The sequence below is a fragment of the Heterodontus francisci genome, chromosome 35 (genome assembly GCF_036365525.1).
Source record: "Heterodontus francisci isolate sHetFra1 chromosome 35, sHetFra1.hap1, whole genome shotgun sequence".
Classification (NCBI taxonomy): domain Eukaryota; kingdom Metazoa; phylum Chordata; class Chondrichthyes; order Heterodontiformes; family Heterodontidae; genus Heterodontus; species Heterodontus francisci.
In genome coordinates this window covers 32,071,841-32,089,363 of record NC_090405.1, presented here as the reverse complement: position 1 = coordinate 32,089,363, position 17,523 = coordinate 32,071,841, and positions in this window count along the sequence as shown.

Sequence of the window (17,523 nt, the reverse complement as noted above, 5' to 3'; positions counted from 1 at the left end):
TCTGCTGTAGTTTCCGTCACGAGTTCTGTTTACTGTAGATTGTAGACCTTTTTAAAAAGACTCTGTAGTCTGTTTGCTGTGGTGTGCTGTTTAAACAGACTCTGTCGAATAAATAGATTTTGTTTGCTGTGATATAAGCTGTTTGCTGCGAGTTCAGCCCGAAGTCCCGCCCTGCCTCCAACTCATTGGCTGACACAGTGGTGTCAGTAGACACTTTGGTTAAAATGGACAATCTCGTGCTGTCACCATTGACAAGGCTCTTGTCTAAGTACGTTTGAACATACAAATTAGGAGCCGGAGTAGGTCATTCGGCCCCTCAAGCCTGCTCCGCCATTCAATAAGATCATGGCTGATTTGATCGTAGCCTAGACTCCACCTTCCCACCTACCCCCTTTCACTTCTTTGTTAGTCAAGAATGTATCTACCTCTGCCTTAAAATATTCAATGACCCTGCTTCCACCGCTTTCTGGGGAAGAGAGTTTCAAAGACTCACAATCCTCTGACAGAAAACATTTCTCCTCATCTCCATTTTAAACTGTATCCCCCAGTTGTTGTCTCTCCCACAAGGGGAAACATCCTTTCAGTGTCCACCCTGTTAAGTCTCCTCAGAATCTTATATGTTTCAATAAGATCACCTCTCATTCTTCTAAACTCCAATGGATACAGATCTAACCTGTCTCTCCTTTCTTCACAAGATAACCCCCATCCCAGGTATCAGTCGAGTGAACCTTCTCTGAACTGCCTCTAACGCATTTATATCCTTTTTTAAATAAGGAGAGCAAAACTGTACACAGTACTCCAGATGTGGTCTCACCAATACCCTATACAACTGTAGCAAAACATCCCTACATTTATATTCCATTCCCCTTGCAATGAACGACAACATTCCATTTGCCTTCCTAATCACTTGCTGTATCTGCATACCAACCTTTTGTGATTCATGTACCAGGACACCCAGATCCCTCTGTACCTCAGAGTTCTGCTATCTCTCTCCATTTAAATAATATTCCAGCTTTCCTATTCTTCCTGCCAAAGTGGATAAGTTCACATTTTCCCCCATTATACTCCATTTGCCAAAATTTTGCCCACTCACTTAACCTATCACTATCCCTTTGCAGACTCCTTAACTCCTCTTCACAACTTACTTTTCTACCTATCTTTGTGTCATCAGCAAATTTAGCAACCATACCTTCGGTCCCTTCATCCAAGTCATTGATATAAATTGTAAATAGTTGAGGTCCCAGCACTCCACTCATCACATCTTGCTATCCCGAAAATTACCCATTTATGCCTACTCTCTGTTTCCTGTTAGCTAACCAATCCTCTATTCACCCTGTCATGCAGACCCCAACCTACCAAGAATGAGGCATATTAATTTTGTCATATAACATTGATTTTAAACTGTTGCTGGAGTGAAGAAAACACTTGTTAGAAAATCACCAGACACTTGGCTAGAAAAACATTTGCATACTAACGGACAGTGCTTAGAGGGACAAAGGGCTAGTCCCTTCTCCAATTTAACCCACAATGGACTTTGAGCACCAGACATTGAAGGTGAAGGAGCTCACATTCCAGGACGACTGCTGGGATAGCTGAATCCACCACCAGACGTAGTCAGACCAGCTAGTCATATGACTAAACTGCTTGGCAATCTGGGTTTTTCTGAATTGTACTAAGAGTTGTACAGAGAAAGACTGTTTGCTCCTGGACTGAGAAGATCTCTCCTGTCTGCTCCCATCTCTTTTTCACAAGCCTCTGGATACACTGAGGACAGGAACAAGGTTTAAGAAGAATACTGGACCCCAACAAAAAGCAAGACTTACCTACAATCAAGGACTCTACAGCGAGCTGTCGAAGAACAGTAACCAAAACCATCTTCAGATATTGCTTCAAACTTTTCCACTTTATTTCCTCTGCTCTTTTCTGTCTCTATCTGCATGTGTGTATTGCATATGTATGCTAGCATGGGCATGTTGTGTATCTGTGGACGCTAACCGACTTAGAGGTTAAGTTTAATAACTTTCAACTTTTCTTCTTTAGACCTAAGAAAACTTGTTTGGCAGGTTTCTTTGCCTTATAATTGGAAAGCAGTGAACAAGGATTCACCAAGGCGGAGCTAAAAACACGGTGTGTTTAAAATTAAACCCTGTTACAGTAAGACCAGATGAAGTCTGAGAGGGAACCCTAGACCCCTTTCTCACTTGGTCCTAACAACACTAATATGTTACCCCCAATGCCCAGGAGCTCTTATTTGCTTAGTAACCTTTGATATGGCATCTTGTCAAATGCCTTCTGGAAATCTAAGTATAGCACATCCACAGGTTCCCCTTTATCCACATTGTTTGTTACTTCCTCAAAGAACTCCAATAAATTAGTCAAATATGATTTCCCTTTCATAAAACCATGTTGACTCTGCCTGATTACATTGAGATTTAAGTGTACAGCTATAACCTCCTTAATAATAGATTCCAGCATTTTCCCTATGACAGATGTTAAGCTAACTGGCCTGTAGTAGTTTCCTGCTTTCTGTCTCCCTCCTTTCTTGAATAGAGGAGTCACATTTGCTATTTTCCAATCTGATGGGACCATTCCAGAATCTAGGGAATTTTGGATAATTAACAACAATGCATCTACTATCTTAGCAGCCACTTTTTTTAAGCCCCTAGGATGAAGTCCATCAGGACCTGGGGACTTGTCAGCTTTTAGCTCTAATAATTTTTTCAGTACCCTTTCCCTGGCGATTGTAATTGTTTCCTCCCTCCCTTTCACCTCCTGATTCACAGTTATTTCTGGGATGTTATTTGTATCCTGTACAGTGAAGGCAGAGTAGTGACTACAGAAGGGAAAGTGGTATCTGATGATCCTTTCCCAGGGGAGCCATCTCGACTGGAGGATACAAGGGGACAGACCACTGAGAAAAATGTTCAGTGAACTTGTTTTTGTCCCATGACACAGAAGTATAGCGAACTGTGAGGAGGATAGTGATAGACTTCACGAGGACACAGACAGGTGGAATGGGCGGACACATGGCAGAAGAAATTTGATGCAGACAAGTATGAAATCCTAACTTTTGTTAGGAAGAATGAGGGGAGGGTATATAAATTAAAGGGTACAATTCTAAATAAGCTGCAGGAGCAGAGTGACCTGGGGGGATATGTGCACAAATCGTTGAAGGCGGCAGGGCAGGTTGAGAAAGTGGTTAAAAAGGCAAATGGGATCCTAGGCTTTTTAAATAGAGACATCGAGTACAAGAACAAGGAGGTTATGATAAACCTGTATAAAAAACTGGTTTGGCCTCCACCGGAATGTTATGTATAATTCTGGGCACCACTCTTTAGGAAGGATGTGAGGCTTTAGAGAGGGTACAAAAAAGATTTACAAGAGTGGTTCTAGGAATGAGGAATTTCAGTTACAGGGATGGATTGAAGAATCTGGGGTTGTTTCTCCTTGGAGAAGAGAAGGTCGAGAGGAGATTTGATAGAGGTGTTCAAAATCATGAGAGGGTCTGGACAGAGTAGATAGAGAGAAACTGTTCCCATTGGTAGAAGGATCCATAACAAGAGGACACCAATTTAAGGTGAATGGCAAAAGAACCAAAGGTGACATGAGGAAAACGTTTTTTATGCAGTGAGTGATTAGGATCTGGAATGCACTGCCTGAGAGTGTGGTGGAGGCAGACTCAATCGTGGCTTTCAAAAAGGAATTGGATAATTATCTGAAGAGAAAAAACTTGCAGGGCAATGGGGAAAGGGTAGGGGAGTGGGACTAGGTGAGTTGCTCTAGCAGAGATGGACATGATGGGCTGAATGGCCTCCTTCTCTGCTATAACCATTCTGCCCTGTCTCATTCAGGTCTTCAAAAGGCTATAAAGTTGATACTTTGTCAAATATTTATTACTATTTCTACGATCAGAACTTGGAGTGCCATTGGACTGACTTCCTAGGAGTATCAGGAGTCACTGTGTGTTCCAGTTTGACCGCAAGTCCTCTGGATCCTGCTTCATTGGGGTATTAAACTAAGGCTGGAAATCTCCTCACTCTAATCTCTGTGTGACTGCAATAAAAGCTGATCCTCTGCCAGCTCCACAGAGACACACAAACTGAGGATTGATGGAAGGCCACGATCCCCATTAACATCATGCTTTATGATTTATTTTGATGGATTTGTGTTTCTGAGAATGTGGACTGTTTATACGTTAAGTGTAGTGAGCTCTTACTGATTCTCAGCGGTGTCCCGTCTACAAGATGACGCACTTTATCCACACAGTTTGAAGGACGTTGCCTATTTTGTGACATCAAACATACTGCCATACAAATTGGATACACTATAAATACCCTGGAAAAAAATTAATAAGTTTAAAAACAAAAAGCCCAGCAAGTGGTTAGAATGTGGAAGTTACTATCACTCGGAGTTGAGGTGAATAGATACATTTAAAGGAAGGTTAGATTAACATGAGGGGGGAGAGGAATAGAAGGATGTGTTTGGAAGAGTGAGATGAAGTGGGGCGGGAAGAGGCCCATGTGGAGTATAACAACTAACATAGACATGTGGGGCTGAATGGCCTGTTTCTGTCCTGTAAATTCCATGTAATTCTATAAACAACACCATGCATCACTAATACAGAAGCCAAATACTGTGGATGCTGGAAATCTGACACATAAGCAGAAAACACAGTCCATCACTCACTTGTACATAGCGGATAGAGTTGACTTTGTGTGATAGTGTGAAAATGGGTGATAGCACCGCCTGTTATATATAGCCCTCCGATTGTGACTGTTTATCAGCCATTTCACACTACTGCTCAAAGTCACAATCTATGCACCAGTTGGGGGCTCAACAAACATTTAGTCACACCTACAAATGAATCAAACTCATGTTAAACAGGACGGGATTGAAATTCTAAAGGAATAGCCTTTATGGAGAGCAAGGGGGAGGGAGCTTTGAGAGGAGAATGAGGGGAGGCTGAAGTTTTGGGTGACAAGGCTGTAAAACATGAGCCTCTTTTCTGGCTAATTTCCTTTGCCAATTTGTCTTCATTCAGCTCCTGACTCATCGTTGGGCTAAAGTTCAACCCCTGGTACCTCACCCAGCATTGGCAAGCTGTACAACCATATGGTTCTCTTCCTCTTTATTTCTCCAATGTTCAGGTCTTTGTGTCTTTTAAATGTCTAATTTCACCCCAGTCACATTTTCCTGCACAGAAACCATATGGGGTACAGTTTGTGACAGGTTCCCAGGCAATGCACTATTCTTTGGTTCAGAAGACACCATTAGGCTCCTCTTAATTCATCCAGAACAAGCCCTACACTCTCTCCCTTGCTGCATCTGGCTGTTTATTAGATGATTCCAGTGTCTTGGTTTCCTCTGCTCTATCTGAGAGTCCATTCCATGTATTGATCTGTGCGAAGAACAAGTCTGTCCATGACTAGTTTGAACCTTTGTCCCCTTTGCTAAAACCTCACAGTTAAGGCATCAGCCTCAGCTCAGCCAGTTAGCACTCTCACCTCAACCTCAGTAAGGGTCAGGGGTCAAGTCCCACCACTGACACCTTGGCATGTAATCCGAGCTGACACTCCTGGGGAGTGCTGCACTGTCAGAGGTGCTGTTTTTCAGCTGAAATGTTAAACTGAGGCCTCAAGTGGGTGGAAAAGATCCCATGGTGCTATTTGTAGAGCAGGGAATTCTTTCCAGTGCCTTGACTAAGATTTAAAACAGGTCACCTGCTCATCTATTTCATTGCTATTAGTTGGAGCTTGCTGAATGCAGATTGGATGTCATATTACAACAGTGACTACACTTCAAAAATTCTTGATCGGCTATAAAGTGCCTCTGCTCTGCTGTACCTCCAGCCCTTCAACAACTCCCTTGACTCTCAGTGACCAGAGTGGACCCAGTGCTCAAAGTGCAGGACTGAACAGGGCCTTGTATTCCAATGATTTGCCTGTTGTAGTTCAACGTCCGGTTAGGCCCAAATCTCTTAAGGTTTTACTCAATGTCACCCTTAGCTACTTCATCATGGAGTACTTGTGTCAGACACGTTTCCTGTACAAGCAGTACCGTGTCTTACATTTAACCTGCCCTCGCTCGGCCTACGCACACATATTGCTCAACTCGCCCTGTAATTTCTGGGCCTCCTCCTTTTACTTCATGGCCCATCCTAGTTTATTCAACCTGAAAGAAAAGAAAATCAGTCTTGTCACGTGAATCTCTTCAAGCAGAGCGCCAGTTGATAAAAATCTACCCAACTGAATCAACAACTGCAACCAAATTCTTTCCAGCACAGAAAAATGTGAAGAATTCGCTCCTCGATCTTACAGGAAACACTCACTCCTTCATCAGTTCACCACCACACACACACAATTTAGCTGCCGTTGCATTAATATTTCTGGGACCACTCTAAAAGTTACAAGGTCTTTTATTGAGACAGCTGCACGTCCCAGAGATGGGAGTACAGGAAATTCAAAGGGAACCGTGTGAATGTTTTCTGGGTGACTGAGTTCCAATTAAGGCCTCTTTCATTCATAGACTAAACTCTGTATTCTAGTTGCTACTGAGTATTGTTTATGTGACTTCAAGATTGTTTCAGTGCCCTTGGGATGAAACAAATTGTGAATCATTCAGTGGCAATTAAAGTAATTTTCGGATCTTATTTAATCATCAATAGATCGACCAGTCATTGGTACAAAGAATTGGAAGGAAAACCACAGGTGGAACAGAATGCGACAAAGAAACTGAAAGAGACTCGAGGGCGAATGGATTCTTTGAAACCAGATCTCCATGAAGTCAACCAATCAGTTCTTGAAGGGGCCACTCTGTCCTGCCACCACAAAGTTATATATTTTTAAATATCGGCATGTGGATCTGGGAGAAGCAGGTGTATGCCCCGCAACTCCACATTAAACCTACTGGACACAACATCTCGAACCACCTCCTCCTCTCTCCCGATCACTCCCTCTCCCGATCACCACCCCCTCCCGATCACCCCTTCTCCCGATCACCACCCCCTCCCGATCACCCCCTCTCCCGATCACCACCCCCTCCCGATCACCCCCTCTCCCGATCACCCCCTCTCCCGATCACCACCCCCTCCCGATCACCCCCTCTCCCGATCACCACCCCCTCCCGATCACCACCCCCTCCCGATCACCCCCTCTCCCGATCACCACCCCCTCCCGATCACCCCCCCCCCGATCACCTCCCCCCCCCGATCACCCCCTCTCCCCAATCACCCCCTCTCCCGATCACCACCCCCTCCCGATCACCACCCCCTCCCGATCAACCCCTCTCCCGATCACCACCCCCTCCCGATCACCCCCCCCCCCCCCGATCACCCCCTCTCCCGATCAAACCCCTTCCAGATCACCCCCTCTCCCGATCAACCCCTTCCAGATCACCCCCCCCCACCGATCACCCCCCCCCCCGATCACCCCCTCTCCCGATCACCACCCCTTCCCGATCACCACCCCCTCCCGATCACCCCCTCTCCCCGATCACCACCCCCTCCCGATCACCACCCCCTCCCGATCACCCCCTCTCCCGATCACCACCCCCTCCCGATCACCACCCCCTCCCGATCACCCCCTCTCCCGATCACCACCCCCTCCCGATCACCACCCCCTCCCGATCACCCCCTCTCCCCGATCACCCCCTCTCCCCGATCACCCCCTCTCCCGATCACCCCCTCTCCCCGATCACCCCCTCTCCCCGATCACCCCCTCTCCCGTTCACCACCCCCTCCCGATCACCCCCTCTCCCGATCACCCCCTCTCCCGATCACCCCCTCTCCCGATCACCACCCCCTCCCGATCACCACCCCCTCCCGATCACCCCCTCTCCCGATCACCCCCTCTCCCGATCACCACCCCCTCCCGATCACCCCCTCTCCCGATCACCCCCTCTCCCGATCATCCCCCCCTCCCAATCACCCTCTCCCGATCACCCCCTCTCCCGATCACCACCCCCTTCCGATCACCACCCACTCCCGATCACCACCCCCTCCCGATCATCCCCCCCTCCCAATCACCCTCTCCCGATCACCCCTTCTCCCGATCACCACCCCCTCCCGATCACCACCCCCTCCCGATCACCCCCTCTCCCCGATCACCCCCTCTCCCGTTCACCACCCCCTCCCGATCACCACCCCCTCCCGTTCACCCCCTCTCCCCGATCACCACCCTCTCCCGATCACCCCCTCTCCCGATCACCACCCCCTCCCGATCACCACCCCCTCCCGATCACCCCCTCTCCCGATCACCCCCTCTCCCGATCACCACCCCCTCCCGATCACCCCCTCTCCCGATCACCACCCCCTCCCGATCACCCCCTCTCCCGATCACCCCCTCTCCCGATCACCCCCTCTCCCGATCACCACCCCCTCCCGATCACCCCCTCTCCCGATCACCCCCTCTCCCGATCACCACCCCCTCCCGATCACCACCCCCTCCTGATCACCCCCTCTCCTGATCACCACCCCCTCCCGATCACCCCCTCTCCCCGATCACCACCCCTTCCCGATCACCCCCTCTCCCGATCACCCCCTCTCCCGATCACCACCCCCTCCCGATCACCACCCCCTCCCGATCACCCCCTCTCCCGATCACCCCCTCTCCCGATCACCACCCCCTCCCGATCACCCCCTCTCCTGATCACCACCCCCTCCCGATCAACCCCTCTCCTGATCACCACCCCCTCCCGATCACCCCCTCTCCCGATCACCACCCCCTCCCGATCACCCCCTCTCCTGATCACCACCCCCTCCCGATCACCACCCCCTCCCGATCACCCCCTCTCCTGATCACCACCCCCTCCCGATCAACCCCTCTCCTGATCACCACCCCCTCCCGATCACCCCCTCTCCTGATCACCACCCCCTCCCGATCACCCCCTCTCCTGATCACCACCCCCTCCCGATCACCCCCTCTCCTGATCACCACCCCCTCCCGATCACCCCCTCTCCTGATCACCACCCCCTCCCGATCACCCCCTCTCCCCGATCACCACCCCTTCCCGATCACCCCCTCTCCCCGATCACCACCCCCTCCCGATCACCCCCTCTCCCCGATCACCACCCCTTCCCGATCACCCCCTCTCCCGATCACCCCCTCTCCTGATCACCACCCCCTCCCGATCACCCCCTCTCCCCGATCACCACCCCTTCCCGATCACCCCCTCACCCGATCACCCCCTCTCCCGATCACCACCCCCTCCCGATCACCCCCCCCTCCCGATCACCCCCTCTCCCGATCACCCCCTCTCCCGATCACCCCCTCTCCCGATCACCACCCCCTCCCGATCACCCCCTCTCCCGATCACCCCCCCCTCCCGATCACCCCCTCTCCCGATAACCCACCCACTCCCGATCACCACCCCCTCCCGATAACCCCCTCCCGATCACCCCCTCTCCCGATCACCCCCTCTCCCGATCACCCCCTCTCCCGATCACCACCCCCTCCCGATCACCACCCCCTCCCGATCACCCCCTCTCCCGATCACCCCCGCTCCCGATCACCACCCCCTCCCGATCACCCCCTCTCCTGATCACCACCCCCTCCCGATCACCCCCTCTCCCGATCACCCCCGCTCCCGATCACCCCCTCTCCCGATCACCACCCCCTCCCGATCACCACCCCCTCCCGATCACCCCCTCTCCCCGATCACCCCCTCTCCCCGATCACCCCCTCTCCCGTTCACCACCCCCTCCCGATCACCCCCTCTCCCGATCACCCCCTCTCCCGATCACCCCCTCTCCCGATCACCACCCCCTCCCGATCACCCCCACTCCCGATCACCACCCCCTCCCGATAACCCCCTCCCGATCACCCCCTCTCCCGATCACCCCCTCTCCCGATCACCCCCTCTCCCGATCACCCCCTCTCCCGATCACCACCCCCTCCCGATCACCACCCACTCCCGATCACCACCCCCTCCCGATCATCCCCCCCTCCCAATCACCCTCTCCCGATCGCCCCCTCTCTCGATCACCCACTCTCCCAATCGCCCCCTCTCCCGATCTCCCCCTCCTGATCACCCCCTCTCTCGATCACCCTCTCCCGATCATTCCCCTCTCCCGACCACCCTCTCCCGATCGCCCCCTCTCCCGATCGCCCCCTCTCCCGATCACCCGCCTCTCCCGATCACCACCTTTTGATCACCCCCTTTCGCAATCATCCCTCTCTCCCAATCACCCTCTCCCGATCACCCCCCCTCTCCTGACGACCCCCTCCCAATCACCCCCTCTCCTGATCACCTGCTCTTCCAATCACCCCTTCCGATAGCCCCCTTTCCCGATCAGCCCCTTTCCCAATCTCCCCCTCTCCCATTCACTCCATTTCCCGATCGCCCCCTCTCCTGATCACCCGCTCTCCCAATCACCCCCTTCCGATCACCCCCTTCCGATCACCCCCTTTCCCGATCTCCCCCTCTCCCTTTCACTCCATTTCCCAATCGCCCCCCCTCCCGATCGCCCCCTCTCCCGATCACCCCCTCTCTCGATCACCTGCTCTTCCAATCACCCCCTTCCGATCACCCCCTTTCCCGATCTCCCCCTCTCCCATTCACTCCATTTCCCGATCGCCCCCCCTCCCGATCGCCCCCTCTCCTGATCGCCCCCTCTTTCGATCACCCCCTTCCTGATCACCCCCTCTCCCGTTCATCTGCCTCTCCCAATCACCCTCTCCCAATCACACCCCCTTCCGATCACCCACTCTCCTAATCACCATCTTCCGATCACTCCCTTTCCCGATCACCCACTCTCCCAATCACCCCCTCCCGTTCACTCCCTTTCCCAATCGCCCCCTCTCCCGTTCACTCCCTTTCCCGATCGCCCCCTCTCCCGATCACCCCCTCTCCCGATCACCCCCTTTCCCGATCACCCCCCTCTCCCAACCACCCCCTCCTGATCGCCCCCTCTCCCAATTACCCCCCCCCGTTCACTGCCTGTCCCAATCACCCCCTCCCAATCGCCTCCTCTTCCGATCACCACCCCCATCCCGTTCACTCCCTTTCCCAATCACCCCCTCTCCCAGTTACCCCTTTTCCTGATCAACCACTCTCCTGATCACCCCCTTTCCCGATCACCCCCTCTCCCAGTTGCTCTCCCAAGATTTATCTGAATTACCCTGCCATCGACGCAATGGCCTAAAATGCGAATGGTCACTGCTGGTGAACTGCCTCGGGAACTGAAGCCTGAGGCCTACCTGTTGTGGCCTGAGGAGTGCTAGGCTGATTTCTCCAGCACCAGCGCACCACGTCTGCAGTATGCACGGTTGACAGGACATGCTGCAGTGACTCTACCTCCCTCCCCTGTGACCTCTACTGTTAGAGGTTAAGATAGGGAAATAGTAAGGGAAACCATTTCACTCAAAATTATTTGTACATTTTTATTCCATTTTTAGACGATTTCTGTCATTACAAAAAAATCCTAAAATGGAAAGACAGTGAAAGTGCTGAAGATGTGTCTGCATGCTTAGAGGCCGTGTGTAGACTAGTTCTGAGCTGGGTCATACATTATTTACATTCACATTTGCTTTATCACAACAACTGGAGACTCAGTTTTCTTGCTAACCCAAACATATTTGGCAGGCCTCGGGTTTTCTTGATAGGGACAGGTACTGAGGGAGGGGAATGTGTTATGGAATGCAGATGCCTATGGAGCAGTACAGCAGTATAAATGGGGTAAAATCATAGGCAGAGGTTGTGAAGATGAAGGGGGAGGAATTAGGAAGGGTGAGGTCAATGAATTGTAATGTGTGTATCTTCTGTGAAAAAGAATCCTTTATTTGGTCATGAGTATGCAACATTTAACCTCTAATAAACGGCAAGTGTTTGAATTGATGTCCAAATATTCCTCCTTGGCATCCAGGCACATGACTGAAGCCATTGCCTACTCTATTACTAAATTCACATTCTCAACATCACCACAAGGGAAAGTCAAGTGCAGCAATATCAGCTCAAAATGCCTCATCAAGTCACGCACCATCCTGACTTGGGCATATGTCACCTTTCTGTCATTGTCAAAATCCTGGAATTCCCTACTTAATGTGGGAGCAGCTTTGCCACAAAGCCATCTTATCAGCAAAACTCAGCATGCCCAATAATTGCGGCCTTGCCAGTGACACTCTCATCCAGAGGAGAATTATTTCCTTATACAGAATGGATACAATACTAATGATTGGCAGCCAGGTACATAACACTAAAAGGACTGATCTCACAGAAATGAAAAGCAACTTAAGCTAATTGACTGGGGAATGCTGCTCAACAGAACTCCCATAGAGGAAAAGGGGAGCACCTTTAAAGAAATAATGCTGAGCATGCAGGATAATTACCTACACCTGCAAGCTCAGGTTAAACAGGTGTTAACCTAAGTGGATCAACAACCAAAGAAAAACATGAACTAAAAAGGAAAATAGTATTTACACATCCTGCGAGGAAATAGAGATTCACCGGAATGAATGCAGGAACACGTGGGAATATATCAAATGGGTGATCAGAACACCGAGAGAGAGAGAGAGACTTGGGAAAACATGGACTGCAGCAATTCAAGAAGGCAGCACACAACCAAAGGGCAATTAGGGATGGGCAATAAATGCTGGCCTGGCCAGTGACGCCCTCATCCCAGGAATAAATAAAAAAATATATAAGATGGAAGTCTGAGACTGGGTAAAAGGGTTCAAACCCATTAAGATTCCAGGGATAGATGCTATTTACTCCAGAGTGCTACAGAAGATGAGAGAGGATATTTATGGGAATCATTGGGAGGGAGTCTTTGGACACAGGGGATAGGGACTAATAGTTTGGAAAGAGGTCCATTTTTCAGAAGGATGACAACATACCCACTAGAAACTATTGGGCCATCAGTCTTACTCCCATGCCTTTGAAAATGATAGAATTGTGTATCGGAAGCAAACTCTGTACAAAGCAAATGACGACTCAAGTACGCTGCGACAAGCCCCACAACTGGCTGTGCCTTGATTTCCAGAAGGCATTTTGATAAAGTTCCACATGAAAGGCTGCTAGCCAAACCCAAGCTGTGGGAATTCTGGGTAAATCTCAGAGATGAATGAGAAAATGAAGGATAGAAAATAACGTGTACTAGTGAGAGGAGTTACATTAGGATAGGGTGGTGGGGGGGGGGGGGCGGTGGCGGGTAAACACTGAGTGGAGACACCCCCGGGGGTGGATTTAGGGATCACTATGGTTTCTAAATTTACATCAATGTCTTTGAATGCAAATTGGCCAAGCTTTCAGATGATACCAAACATGGAGGGGCAGTAGAACGGAAGGAGGGAGGTCAGGAATTTCAGAATGAGTTCGACACAATATGTAAGTGGCAGACAATTATGAATTCATGATGTGATCTGCAGATAATCCACGTTTAAATGGACAACCAGCGCCTGTGTCCATTGCTTTCATCTGTGGGGTGGTTAAACTCTCCGGTGTAACCCCATGGAGCCGCTTCCTCAGTTACCATGGTTCAGTTTGAGTCGGAATTGCTAAATGAACAAGGATCAAGGACCATCTCATCCTGCTATCATCCTGATAATCACATGATACAATAACAGAGTTGACTAATCCTAGCGATCAGTCTCTATTAATGAGTCTAGAACAGCCATGAGGTGAGGAAACCCCAGTGGTGGAGAGCTTTGGCAACCATAGGTTCACGTTCACCTCTCACGGAAGCTACACTCACCACTCATACTGTCTCCCATTGGCTTCCACACTCAGTGCCACTGGGCAGGTAGTGAAGAGCTTGGGAAAACCCGAGGCAGGCCTGACCCACTCCAATTGTGTTCACGTGGGCAGCCTGAGCACCATTGTGTTCTTGGATCTGTCTGGAGGATTTCGGTGTGGCTTTAGTGCTCAGATTAGACGAGGTTAGCCAGTGGTAACACACCTAGCTACGAAACAAAGGTGCAGAGGAATAGGAGGAGGCCATTCAGGCCCTCAAGCCTGTACCATCATCCAATCAGCTCATGGCTGATCTGTACCTCAACTCCATTGATCTCCCTTTGCTCCATATGCATTGGTTCCCTTATCTAACAAAAATCTATTGATCTGCCTTGAAAATTTCAATTGACCCCCAACATCCGGTCGATTGGGGCAGCGAGTTCCAAATTTCCACAACACTTTGTGTGAAAAATGCTTCCTGATTTCACTCCTAAACGATCTTCCGAACTCAAGGGAGTACAAGCTTAGTCTATGCAACTTGTCCTCATAACTGAACCATTTTTGTCCCAGTATCATTCTGGTCAATCTGCTCCCTGTCCAAGGCTAATAAATCCTGAAGTGCAGTGCTCATAACAGTATGCAATATACTAACTGGGGTCTCACCCTCCAGGATCATGGCCGGGTAGCTGTGGCTTTTTAAAACGTAAAAATAAACTTACCTTCGCTCGTCCCTCGCAGTCTTCACCTTCAGATTGGCAGCTGCCACCTCAGCCAGTGGGGCTGCCGATCACTGAGTGCATGAGGGCCTCCCATTGGCCCTGCAGCATCGGGAGCCCACCTGCCATCCCTGATTGCACGGCAAGCCCGCTCCCTGGCTTTTAATTGGCTGAAGCTTTGAAAAACTCGGTGGGCGTGCCTAAACGTTGGCCGTGCTGGGTCAGAAACTGGAATTGAGCTCCTATTCCTGGTTCCCAACCCTTGATGGAAAATCCAGGCCGACACTCCAGTGCGCTGCTGGGGCAGTGCGGCATGGTTGGAGGTGCCATTGTTTGGATGAGACGTTAAACCAACTCTGTCCCCTTGTCTTGGGTGGATGTAAAATATTCTATGGCACTACTTCGAAGAAAAGCAGGGAACTTTCTCCCTGATATCCTGACTAATTTTCATCCCTCAATCAAAACCACTACAATCTGGTCATTAACACATTTGCTGTTTGTGGGATCTCACTGTGTGCAAATTGACTGCCATGTTTCTACATAAGAACAGTGACTACACTTTCAAAGTATTGGCTTTCTACCCATGGTTTTGCTCTTTAAATATAGCTAGTAGCTGCGTCTGTAAGGAGAGACAGTGAACTAAACATTGGACAGACGGAGCCTCCGCATGTGTGGATTTGTCTGTTGTTTAGCTTGGAGATTCGTAAACATGGCGGTGTTAACCCGTGGGTCAAACTGGCCAGAACTGAGAAAGCGATTGTGTATTTGTAGGGTAGATTGCAGCAGTCTGACAAACCCTTTTCATCAACTGCAGCACAGTGTCAGTAAACATTTCACATCCACATCTCCGAGAAATGAGGTCCACTGGGAATTGCCGAGAGAAATTAAACTGCCTCGCGAGGGCCAATGTTTAAAGCACTTAAACTAAATTGACCAAGCTTGTTTATATGTTCTTGCAAAAAGGCAGGGCTATTAAAGCCCTGGGATCCTCCTGTGCCACAATCGGACTAGTTGCTGTGTTTACATCAATGAGCTATTTCTACTGTTATCACAGGTGTATATCATTCAGACTCCTGCCCACTGAGGTCTCCGCAGTAAGTACCAGCCTATGGTATCAAACTCACACAAAATGGAGCTGGGGGAAAGAGTGTGTCTGCGGCATGTATAGGGCATGAGAGTGCACAGGGCGTGTTTGTGGGTGGACAAGTGCGGGTGCGAAGGGTGCAAGTAAGGGCAGATTGTGAATGTGAGTGTGGGCAGAGTGCGAGTGAGGGGAGGGTGTGAGTGTGAGGGGAGATTGAGAGTGTGGGGAGAGTGTGAGTGTGAAGAGGTTGTGACGAGGGGAGGGTGTGAGTGTGAGGAGGTTTTGATGAGGGGAGGGTGTGAGTGTGAGGAGGTTGTGAGTGAGGGGAGGGAGTGAGTGTCAGGGGGTTGTGAGTGTGAGGAGGGTATGAGTGTGAGGAGGGTGTGTGCAAGGAGGTTGTGAGTGAGGGGAGGGTGTGAGAGTGAGGGGAGGTTGTGAGTGTGAGGGGAGGGTGTGACTGTGAGGAGGGTGTGAGTGTGAGAAGGTTGTGAGTGAGGGGAGGGTGTGAGAGTGAGGAGGGTGTGAGTGTGAGGAGGTTGTGAGTGAAGGGAGGGTTTGAGTGAGGGTAGGGTGTGAGTGTGGGCAGAGTGTGAGTGAGGGGAAGGTGGGTGTGGATTTGGACAGAGTGTGCTTGAGGGGAGGGTGTGAGTGTGGGGAGGGTGTGAGTGTGGGCAGGTTATGTATGAGGGCAGGTTATGAGTGAGGGTAGAGTGTGAGTGAGGGGAGGGTGGGTGTGAGTTTGGGCAGAGTGTGCTTGAGGGGAGGGTTTGCGTGTGGGCAGGGTGTGAGTGAGGGGAGTGAGGGTGTGGGTTTGGGCAGGGTGTGAGTGTGGGGAGGGTGTGAGTGAGGGCAGGTTATGAGTGAGGGCAGGTCATGAGTGAGGGGAGGGTGTGAGTGTGGGCAGAGTGTGAGGGGACGGTGTGAGTGTGAGGGGAGGGTGTGAATGTGGAGAAGGTGTGAGTGAGGAAGGGTTATGAGTGAGGGAAGGCTGTGAGTTTGGGCAGAGTGTGAGGGGAGGGTGTGAGTGTTAGGGGAGGGTGTGAGTGTTAGGGGAGGATGTGAGTGTGAGGCGGTTGCGAGTGTTAGGGGAGGGTGTGAGTGTGAGGAGGTTGTGAGTGTGAGGAGGTTGTGATGAGGGGAGGGAGTGTGTGAGGGGAGTGAGGGTGTGGGTTTGGGCAGGGTGTGAGTGTGGGGAGGGTGTGAGTGAGGGCAGGTTATGAGTGAGGGCAGGTCATGAGTGAGGGGAGGGTGTGAGTGTGGGCAGAGTGTGAGGGGACGGTGTGAGTGTGAGGGGAGGGTGTGAATGTGGAGAAGGTGTGAGTGAGGAAGGGTTATGAGTGAGGGAAGGCTGTGAGTTTGGGCAGAGTATGAGGGGAGGGTGTGAGTGTTAGGGGAGGGTGTGAGTGTTAGGGGAGGATGTGAGTGTGAGGCGGTTGCGAGTGTTAGGGGAGGGTGTGAGTGTGAGGAGGTTGTGAGTGTGAGGAGGTTGTGATGAGGGGAGGGAGTGTGTGAGGGGAGTGAGGGTGTGGGTTTGGGCAGGGTGTGAGTGTGGGGAGGGTGTGAGTGAGGGCAGGTTATGAGTGAGGGCAGGTCATGAGTGAGGGGAGGGTGTGAGTGTGGGCAGAGTGTGAGGGGACGGTGTGAGTGTGAGGGGAGGGTGTGAATGTGGAGAAGGTGTGAGTGAGGAAGGGTTATGAGTGAGGGAAGGCTGTGAGTTTGGGCAGAGTGTGAGGGGAGGGTGTGAGTGTTAGGGGAGGGTGTGAGTGTTAGGGGAGGATGTGAGTGTGAGGCGGTTGCGAGTGTTAGGGGAGGGTGTGAGTGTGAGGAGGTTGTGAGTGTGAGGAGGTTGTGATGAGGGGAGGGAGTGTGTGAGGGGAGGGTGTGAGTGTGAGGAGGTTGTGAGTGAGGGGAGGGTGTGAGTGTGAGGAGGTTGTGACGAGGGGAGGGTGTGAGTGTGGGGAGGTTGTGAGTGAGGGGAGGATGTGAGTGTGAGAGGAGGTTGTGAGTGTGAGAGGAGGTTGTGAGTGTGAGAGGAGGTTGTGAGTGTGAGGAGGTTGT